The sequence below is a fragment of the Schistocerca piceifrons genome, chromosome 2 (assembly GCF_021461385.2).
Source record: "Schistocerca piceifrons isolate TAMUIC-IGC-003096 chromosome 2, iqSchPice1.1, whole genome shotgun sequence".
NCBI lineage: Eukaryota > Metazoa > Arthropoda > Insecta > Orthoptera > Acrididae > Schistocerca > Schistocerca piceifrons.
The window spans coordinates 1,021,643,258-1,021,654,298 of NC_060139.1; the positions used below are offsets into that span (position 1 = coordinate 1,021,643,258).

At 44.9% G+C, this 11,041-nt stretch overlaps 1 non-coding gene across 1 annotated transcript; it reads left to right on the forward strand.

The window, feature by feature from the left end:
• The first annotated feature begins 3,577 nt into the window (after window positions 1–3,577).
• On the forward strand, window positions 3,578–3,652 carry Trnas-aga. Its single transcript has one exon. It is a non-coding gene; the product is annotated as a tRNA-Ser (tRNA).
• The last annotated feature ends 7,389 nt before the right edge of the window (window positions 3,653–11,041 follow it).

Below are 11,041 nucleotides of genomic sequence, written 5' to 3' on the forward strand. Positions count from 1 at the left end.
TAATATTGTTATTCCCTGTTGCATTTGGCCTACTCTTACCTTGCCGCGTCTCAGGAGGCGTCTTGTCGGTTCTAGGGAGGGAATTCTCTAACCTCAAAAACCCACATGTGCACTCCACACGTACTCCGCTACCCTTGTAGCCGCTTCCTGCGTGTAGTGCACGCTTGACCTATTCAGGGGGACCCTACGTTTCTCCACCCGATAGCGGAGGTCGAGAAATAATGGGCAGGAATAATGGGCATTGTTGCCTCGGCAGGAGTTCTGATGACATCATTCACAGCATGCCCCGTCTTTGTCAGGCCTATGTTGCTGCCACAGGAACTCACGTCCCATACTGAGCATATTAACCAGTTTGTCAGAATGTGTGAGCAAATCCGTTTAGTTGGGAAAAAACTAAGAACATTATTGTTCACTTTATGCATGTTGCAGTTGTTTACGTTCTGTATTCTTTAGATTGCTCTTATTTTCCTATCACATGTTTATACCGTTATAATAAGAATAAACGCAACCTTGCAAGATTTCCGTTCATTGCTTTAATTTTGGACACCAATGTATAAGTGCGTTCTTGTGAGTCATGATAAAGACAAGAAGAATTAATGTGATTTCGTGGCACGTCCGTTGCAAATGAAATCATACAAGCTTTCGATGGACTGCATTAAAGAAAAGAAAAGAACGCATCAAACGCGTTTCTTGTGTGACTAACGGACCCCCTCATCGAGTGATGTTTCGTCACTGGGGGTCGAGCGATCAGAATAAACACAAAAGTGAGCCTTTAATCGCGAGAAGAGTCAACCAAGCGGATACATCACGGGCGGGGGCTCATTAATTCGTGATGGACGGTTTGTGTGACGGGGCGCTCCGGATAGATAAAGAAACGTTACCCGGAAGGCAAAGATCACTGTTTTCTTTTCTGTCAGGACAAGCCGGCCAGCTCCAGCTTCAGTGGGACAAATCACATACATGACCCTTAGGGTTGAAAAATGAATTCTAACTGCAATCAAGTAGACACTCTCTTGGCTTAATTACAGAGCAGATTACAATTGAATACAGCTTTCCGCGAAAACAAATTAACATGGGAGCACTGCGCTTTCTATGATGCTACCAGAAAACTGCAACAAAGTCGGCCTATGGCACAAAAACACAATGTCGATAGCGCTCCGTACTCGTGCGGTCCGCCCTAGTTTCGAAAACAACTTTGCTGTAAACGGAAGCTATGTAAGAACGCGCATTTTGCCCAGACTCATATCAAGTTTCAAGAGAACTTTTGATGCCATCATTTCTCGATAATGCTCATTACCTTCTCAACTTGAGTTGCAGTTAAGAAATTATACTCCTTCAGCGCGTTGTATACACTGAAGAGCCAAAGAAACTGGTAGACCTGCCAAATATCGTGTAGGGACCCCCAGAGCACGCAGAAGTGCCGCAACAGGACTTGGCATGGGAACGACTAATGTCTGAAGTAGTGCTGGACGGAACTGACACCATGAATCCTGCAGTGTTGTCCATAAATCCGTAAGACTACGAGGACGGTGGAGACCTCTTATGAACACTACGTTGCAAGACATCCCAGTTATGCACAATAATGATTATGTCTGGGGAGTTTGGTGCCCTGCGGAAGTGTTTAAACGCAGAAGAATGTTCCTGCAGTCACCCTCTAGCAATTTTGGACGTGTGAGGTGTCGCAGTATCCTGCTGGAATTGCCCAAGTCCGTCGGAATGCACAATGAACATGGATGGATGCAGGTTATCAGAAAGGATTCTTACTTATGTGTCACCTGTCGGAGTCGTATCTAGACGTATCAAGTGTCCCATAACTCTCCAACTGCATTCGCACTATAGCTTTAGAGAGCCTCCACCAGCTTGAACAGTCCACTGCTGACATGCAGGGTCCATGGATTCATGAGGCAGTCTCCATATCCGTACACGTCTATCCGCTCGATACAATTTTAAATGTGTCTTGTACGACCAGGTAACATGATTCCAGTCATCAACAGTCCAATGGCGATGTTGACGGGTCCAGGCGAGGTGTAAAGCTTTGTGTCGTGCAATCGTCAAGGATACATGAGTAGGCCTTCGGCTCCAAAAGCCCAAATCGGTGATGTTTCGTTGAATGGTTTGCACGCTGACACTTGTTGATGGTCCAGGAATGGAATCTGCAACAATTTGCGGAAGGGTTGCAACTCTGTCACGTTGAACGATTCTCATCAGTCGTCGTTGGTCCATTTCTTGCAGGATCTTTTTCAAGCCGATGTGATGACAGAGATTTGATGTTTTACCGGATTCCTGACATTCACGGTTGTCGTTGTTGTTGTTGTTGTCTTCAGTCCTTAGACTGGTTTGATGCAGCTCTCCATGCTACTCTATCCTGTGCAAGCTTCTTCATCTGCCAGATTTTTACCCACCACGCTGCCCTCCAATGCTAAATTTGTGATCCCTTGATGCCTCACAACATGTCCTAAAAACCGGTCCCTTCTTCTTGTCAACTTGTGCCACAAACTCCTCTTCTCCCCAATTCTATTCAATACCTCCTCATTAGTTACATGATCTACCCATCTAATCTTCAGAATTCTTCTGTAGCACCACATTTCAAAAGCTTCTATTCTCTTCTTGTCCAAACTATTTATCGTCCATGTTTCACTTCCATACATGGCTACACTCCAAACAAATACTTTCAGAAACGATTTCCTTCCACCTTTCTGCTTTCACTTCTTTGATTAGAACTGGGTTTCCATCTGAGCTCTTGATATTCATACAAGTGGCTCTCTTTTCTCCAAAGGTCTCTTTAATTTTCCTATAGGCAGTATCTATCTTACCCCTAGTGAGATAAGCCTCTACATCCTTACATTTGTCCTCTAGCCATCCCTGCTTAGCCATTTTGCACATCCTGTCAATGTTATTTTTGAGACCAGAATGAGATTTTCACTCTGCAGCGGAGAGTGCGCTGATATGAAACTTCCTGGCAGATTAAAACTGTGTGCCCGACCGAGACTCGAACTTGGGACCTTTGCCTTTCGCGGGCAAGTGCTCTACCATCTGAGCTACCGAAGCACGACTCACGCCCGGTACTCACAGCTTTACTTCTGCCAGTATCTCGTCTCCTACCTTCCAAACTTTACAGAAGCTCCCCTGCAAACCTTGCAGAACTAGCACTCCTGAAAGAAAGGATATAGCGGAGACACGGCTTGGCCACAGCCTGGGGGATGTTTCCAGAAAGAGATTTTCACTCTGCAGCGGAGTGTGCGCTGATATGAAACTTCCTGGCAGATTAAAACTGTGTGCCCGACCGAGACTCGAACTCGGGACCTTTGCCTTTCGCGGGCAAGTGCTCTACCATCTGAGCTACCGAAGCACGACTCACGCCCGGTACTCACAGCTTTACTTCTGCCAGTATCTCATCTCCTACCTTCCAAACTTTATAGAAGCTCTGCTGCGAACCTTGCAGAACTAGCACTCCTGAAAGAAAGGATATAGCGGAGACATGGCTTGGCCACAGCCTGGGGGGATGTTTCCAGAATGAGATTTTCACTCTGCAGCGGAGTGTGCGCTGATATGAAATGTGAGTACCGAGCGTGAGTCGTGCTTCGGTAGCTCAGATGGTAGAGCACTTGCCCTAGAAAGGCAAAGGTCCCGAGTTCGAGTCTCGGTCGGGCACACAGTTTTAATCTCCCAGGAAGTTTCATATCAGCGCACACTCCGCTGCAGAGTGAAAATATCATTCTGAAAACATCCCCCAGGCTGTGGCCAAGCCATGTCTCCGCTATATCCTTTCTTTCAGGAGTGCTAGTTCTGCAAGGTTCGCAGGAGAGCTTCTGTAAAGTTTGGAAGGTAGGAGACGAGATACTGGCAGAAGTAAAGCTGTGAGTACCGGGCGTGAGTCGTGCTTCGGTAGCTCAGATGGTAGAGCACTTGCCCGCGAAAGGCAAAGGTCCCGAGTTCGAGTCTCGGTCGGGCACACAGCTTTAATCTGCCAGGAAGTTTCATATCAGCGCACACCCCGCTGCAGAGTGAAAATATCATTCTGGTAACATCCCCCAGGCTGTGGCCAAGCCATGTCTCCGCTATATCCTTTCTTTCAGGAGTGCTAGTTCTGCAAGGTCCGCAGGAGAGCTTCTGTAAAGTTTGGAAGGTAGGAGACGAGATACTGGCAGAAGTAAAGCTGTGAGTACCGGGCGTGAGTCGTGCTTCGGTAGCTCAGATGGTAGAGCACTTGCTCGCGAAAGGCAAAGGTCCCGAGTTCGAGTCTCGGTCGGGCACACAGTTTTAATCTGCCAGGAAGTTTCATATCAGCGCACACTCCGCTGCAGAGTGAAAATCTCATTTTGGAAACATCCCCCAGGCTGTGGCCAAGCCATGTCTCCGCTATATCCTTTCTTCCAGGAGTGCTAGTTCTGCAAGGTTCGCAGGAGAGCTTCTGTAAAGTTTGGAAGGTAGGAGACGAGATACTGGCAGAAGTAAAGCTGTGAGTACCGGGCGTGAGTCGTGCTTCGGTAGCTCAGATGGTAGAGCACTTGCCCGCGAAAGGCAAAGGTCCCGAGTTCGAGTCTTGGTCGGGCACACAGTTTTAATCTGCCAGGAAGTTTCATATCAGCGCACACTCCGCTGCAGAGTGAAAATCTCATTCTGGAAACATCCCCCAGGCTGTGGCCAAGCCATGTCTCCGCTATATCCTTTCTTTCAGGAGTGCTAGTTCTGCAAGTTTCGCAGGAGAGCTTCTGTAAAGTTTGGAAGGTAGGAGACGAGTTACTGGCAGAAGTAAAGCTGTGAGTACCGGGCGTGAGTCGTGCTTCGGTAGCTCAGATGGTAGAGCACTTGCCCGCGAAAGGCAAAGATCCCGAGTTCGAGTCTCGGTCGGGCACACAGTTTTAATCTGCCAGGAAGTTTCATATCAGCGCACACTCCGCTGCAGAGTGAAAATCTCATTCTGGAAACATCCCCCAGGCTGCGGCCAAGCCATGTCTCCGCTATATCCTTTCTTTCAGGAGTGCTAGTTCTGCAAGGTTCGCAGGAGAGCTTCTTTAAAGTTTGGAAGGTAGGAGACGAGATACTGGCAGAAGTAAAGCTGTGAGTACCGGCCGTGAGTCGTGCTTCGGTAGCTCAGATGGTAGAGCACTTGCCCGCGAAAGGCAAAGGTCCCGAGTTCGAGATCGGTCGGGCACACAGTTTTAATCTACCAGGAAGTTTCTTATTTTTGAGACGTTTGTATTCTTTTTTGCCTGCTTATACTCGATGTTAACAAATTTCTCTTCTTCAGAAACGCTGTCCTTGCCATTGCCAGTCTACATTTTATATCCTCTCTACTTCGACCATCATCAGTTATTTTGCTCCCCAAATAGCAAAACTCCTTTACTACTTTAAGTGTCTCATTTCCTAATCTAATTCCCTCAGTATCACCCGACTTAATTCGGCTACATTCCATTATCCTCGTTTTGTTTTTGTTGATGTTCATCTTATATCCTCCTTTCAAGACACTGTCCATTCCGTTCAACTGCTCTTCCAAGTCCTTTGCTGTCTCTGACAGAATTACAATGTCATCAGCGAACCTCAACATTTCTATTTCTTCTCCATGGATTTTAATACCTACTCCGAATTTTTCTTTTGTTTCCTTTATTGCTCGCTCAATATACAAATTGAATAACATCGGGGACAGGCTACAACCCTGTCTCACTCCGTTCCCAACCGCTGCTTCCCTTTCATGCCCCTCCACTCTTATAACTGCCATCTGGTTTCTGTACAAATTGTAATTAGCCTTTCGCTCACTGTATTTTACCCCTGCCATCTTTAGAGTTTGAAAGAGAGTATTCCAGTCAGCATTGTCAAAAGCTTTCTCTAAGTCTACAAATGCTAGAAACGTAGGTTTGCCTCTCCTTAATCTATTTTCAAAGATAAGTCGTAGGGTTAGTATTGCGTCACGTGTTTCAACATTCCTGCGGAATCCAAACTGATCTTCCCCGAGGTCAGCTTCTATCAGTGTTTCTATCCGTCTGTAAATAATTCGCGTTAGTATTTTGCAGCTGTGACTTATTAAACTGATAGTTCGGCAATTTTCACATCTGTCAAGCCCTGCTTTCTTTGGGATTGGAATTATTATATTCTTCTTGAGGTCTGAGGGTATTTCGCCTGTCTCATACATCTTGCTCACCAGATGGTAGAGTTTTGTCAGGACTGTCTCTCCCAAGGCCGTCAGTAGTTCCAATGGAATGTTGTCTGCTCCGGGGGCCTTGTTTCGACTCAGGTCTTTCAGTGCTCTGTCAAACTCTTCACGCAGTATCATATCTCCCGTTTCATCTTCATCTACATCCTCTTCCAGTTTCATAATATTGTACCCAGGTACATCGCCCTTCTATAGACCCTCTATATACTCCTTCCACCTTTCTGCTTTCACTTCTTTGCTTAGAACTGGGCTTCCATCTGAGCTCTTGATATTCATACAAGTGGCTCTCTTTTGTCCAAGGGTCTCTTTAATTTTCCTGTAGGCAGTATCTATCTTACCTCTACATCCTTACATTTGTCCTCTAGCCATCCCTGCTTAGCCATTTTGCTCATCCTGTCAATCTTATTTTTCAGACGTTTGTATTCGTTTTTGCCTGCTTCATTTACCGCGTTTTTATATTTTCTCCTTTCATCAATTAAATTCAATATTTCTTCTGTTATCAAAGGATTTCTACTAGCCCTTGTCTTTTTACCTACTTGATCCTCTGCCACCTTCACTACTTCATCCCTCAGAGCTACCCATTCTTCTTCTACTGTATTTCTTTCCCCAATTCCTGTCAATTGTTCCCTTATGCTCACCCTGAAACTCTGTACAACCGCTGGTTTAGTCATTTTATCCAGGTCCCATCTCCTTAAATTCCCACCTTTTTGCAGTTTCTTCAGTTTTAATCTACAGTTCATAACCAATAGATTGTGGTCAGAGTCCACATCTGCCCCTGAAAATGTTTTACGATTTAAAACCTGGTTCCTAAATCTCTGTCTTACCATTATATAATCTATCTGATACCTTCTAGTATCTCCAGGATTCTTCCAAGTATACAACCTTCTTTTATGATTCTTGAACCACGTGTTAGCTATGATTAAGTTATGCTCTGTGCAAAGTTCTACCAGACGGCTTCCTCTTTCATTTCTCTCCCCCAATCCATATTCACCCACTATGTTTCCTCCTCTCCCTTTTCTTACTCTCGAATTCCAGTCACCCATGACTATTAAATTTTCGTCTCCCTTCACTATCTGAATAATTTCTTCTATCTCATCATACATTTCATCAATTTCTTCATCATCTGCAGAGCCAGTTGGCATATAAACTTGTACTACTATAGTAGGCGTGGGCTTCGTGTCTATCTTGGCCACAATAATGCGTTCACTACGCTGTTTGTAGTAGCTTACCCGCACTCCTATTTTTTTATTCATTATTAAGCTTACTCCTGCATTACCCCTATTTGATTTTGTATTTATAACCCTGTATTCACCTGACCAAAAGTCTTGTTTCTCCTGCCACCTAACTTCACTAATTCCCACTATATCTAACTTTAACCTATCCATTTCCCTTTTTAAATTTTCTAACCTACTTGCCCGATTAAGGGATCTGACATTTCACGCTCCGATCCGTAGAATGCCAGTTTTCTTTCTCCTGATAACGACGTCCTCTTGAGGAGTCCCCGCCCGGAGATCCGAATGGGGGACTACTTTACATCCGGAATATTTTACCCAAGAGGACGCCATCATCATTTAACCATACAGTAAAGCTGCATGCCCTCGGAAAAAATTACGGGTGTAGTTTCCTCTTGCTTTCAGCCGTTCGCAGTGCCAGCACAGCAAAGCCGTTTTGGTTAATGTTACAGGGCCAGATCAGTCAATCATCCAGACTGTTGCCCCTGCAACTACTGAAAAGGCTGCTGCCCCTCTTCAGGATCCACACATTTGTATGGCCTCTCAACAGATACCCCTCCATTGTGGTTGCACCTACGGTACGGCCATCTGTATCGCTGAGGCACACAAGCCTCCCCACCAATGGCAAGGTCCATGGTTCATGGGCGTAGGATATACGATATACTCGTGAAATAGTCGTACGGGACAATCCTCACTTCAGCGCTACCTTGCAGATGCTGTGTCCCACCGCTCGTGTTCCGACTGTAAGACCACGTTCTGACTCACTTAAATCTTGGTAACCCGCCACTGTAGCAACAGTAACCGATCTAACAACTGCACCAGATAGTTGTTGTCTTATGTAGGCGTTACCGACCATAGCGCGGTATTCTGCGTGTGTGGTGTGAGTACTGTAAGACTCGTTACACACACCATCAGATTATTTGACTTGTCGCTCTAACGAAGTAGGCGAGTGTTGGCAAGATGTCTCGTGGTCTTATCGTGGCGTGTTTATCTTCTGCCGTTAGGTCAGACGATAGAAATGCCACTTGCACGCTTAGAGTAGCAGATTGACGCTGACCAACTTTAAACAGAGCTTGATTATTTTTCACACACATTTATTAAAATAATAAAAAATATAGATTCTGGCTGCTGTTTACAATTGACAATCTGAAGTTCCTTTGGTCTTGGTATGTTAATCATATTCTCACATATCTCTGATACTTGACAAAGTGTCTATTCATTTATCTTCATGGCTATGTACAGGAATATGATAATCTTATTAGGCGCAGACTGAAACTTGACTATAGACTGTTACAGACTGGTGCAGACCAATGCAGACTAATGCAGACTGATGCAGACTGACTAATCGGAGGTCTGTACACTCGTTATAATACCTCGCGCGTTCAGGTATCACTGCGCGAGTGTGATCCTCGAGGAGAAAAGGTTCTACCTTAGAAGCAATGTCATTGGCTGCGTTACATATTAATACGCGGATCGGCGAAAGTAGAATTTGGTCCGTCTCTAAGACAGCGCCATCTCGTAGTGCGGAGACGGACGAGCGCTGCGCCTGCGCTGTTGTTCTTAGCGGGGCGCGCTCCAGTGGGAAAGTTGTGTACGCTCTGACTACGCGGAACTATGTACACAACAGCCTGTTTACATATCTCTGTATTTGAATACGCATGCCTATAGCAGTTTCTTTGTCGCTTCAGTGTATGAGCGAATAACGTGACTCTTTACTATTTGTTTCCTGTCCCTTTCTCTCTCTCTCTCTCTCTCTCTTGCTCAAGAAACTCTTGCTTACTGTCTCGAACAGCGCAGTATGTTTTGCCTTCAAAACGTTGCCTATTCTCGTAGTCAACTTGCTCTTAAATGTCAATATCGTCGTTTTTGTGCCAGTGTTTCGCCAAACTCTGCGTTACACAGGTGAAAATAAAACTAAGTAATCGATCGTTCCATTCCGTGGTACCATACACACTATTCCCAAATACTATATTGGCCAACAAGGTAGTCGTATGTCAGCCCAATTGGGAACATTCGGAGCGGATCTAGAAGCATCATCGAGGACTTCCAACTCTACTAAGCAACACCGAACTGAGTAACTGCTTGCATTATGGGTAGTCGTGGACCTACGCATTACTGACTTGCTCAATCCCTGAAGCTCTTTCTCTTGAATAAATAATCCGATTTTTCTGAAATTGTAATCTTTTTTTGGCTGTACATGTACGTCACAACTACCGCTCTGCGCGCCATTCGCGTAATTCCTTCTTGTCGCGTCGTTTTTTTGTCTTAGAGAGTATTCTAAGACAGCGATCACAATCAAATATTAGATATTTACTTGTCATGTTTCCCTTAGCAATAAGAGGTAGTCATTGATGTATGGCAGCTTCTGTAGGTTAGACCATCTACATCTACGGCTACAGCTATATAAACACTCTGGTATTTCCATTTGCGTCATTGACAGAGGGTTCATGAAATCAATTTTAGACGGTTTCCGTGCTGCTCCACTCTCGAATAGCACTAGGGAAAAATAAACACCTAAATCTTTCCACACCAGCTCTAATTTCATAAACGTAAAAGGGAATTTTCAGTAAAACTTTGGAGAATATAAGGTGCGATCAATAAGCGCTGGCATGAAAGCCGTGCGGTCCAGAATCGACATGTCACTCAAGAAAGATCGTCGTGAGCACTGAGCCAATTACCCCACCGACGTACGAGGTTGAAGATACCCGTTTGGTAAGATACCGTGTCCTCCTGCATGGAGAAGTCCTAAACTGTCTGCTTCACATCCTCGTCCGACACGGAACCGCCGATCATTCAAGGTCTTTTCTAAGGGACGTGATAATTACATGAGGAGAGACCAGTACTATCGAGTGGGTGATGGAGAGTCTCACACTTGAGCTGGCTCAACACATTTACGATGCATAGACATGCTTCATCATGAAGCAGCAGCACGCCTTGCCGTATTCAACAACAATGGTTTTCGGCAAACTCGTACATACTGCTCCATACATATTCTTCATTCTCCGATGGATGCCTACAAGTTGTTCTCCTTCGGCAAACAAGAAAAGAACAATAGCACGTTGGTCCTGTTTGGGAGCATTTGGTTATAACGTCGCCATATTTCACGTTTCCGCATTTATCGCACGCATGTCAGAAATACACGAATGCCACTTAATCGATTGGCTGCACTTCGGTCCTTACACTTGAGCATTGGGGTCGCACTACATTGCATATACGCTGCAGCAACATTCAAATGGTAACTTTTTATCACCTATTATATTTTAGTATTCTGAAGAGAACGAAATTGACTGAAATTTCATGAAAAGATCTCTCCGCAACGTAAACCGCTTTTGTTGTAATTATTTTCATCCTAACTCTTTAATCATATAGTAACACTTTCGCTGCTATCGAGAGTTAATACAAAACGAGCTGCCCTTCTTTTAACGATGTCCTCCATCAGTTCTATATTTTAAGGATCCCATACCGCGCAGCAGTATTCCGGAAGAGGACGGACAAAAGCATGGAAACAGTCTCTTTAGTAGATTTGCTGATACAAGAATGCTGAACGTTCTGCCAATAGAACACAGTCTTTGGATCACCTGCCCCACAAGAATTTCTACGTCACGGCTCCAGTTTAAGTTCGAATTTGTAATCCCCAGGTATTTAGTTGAGTCGCCAG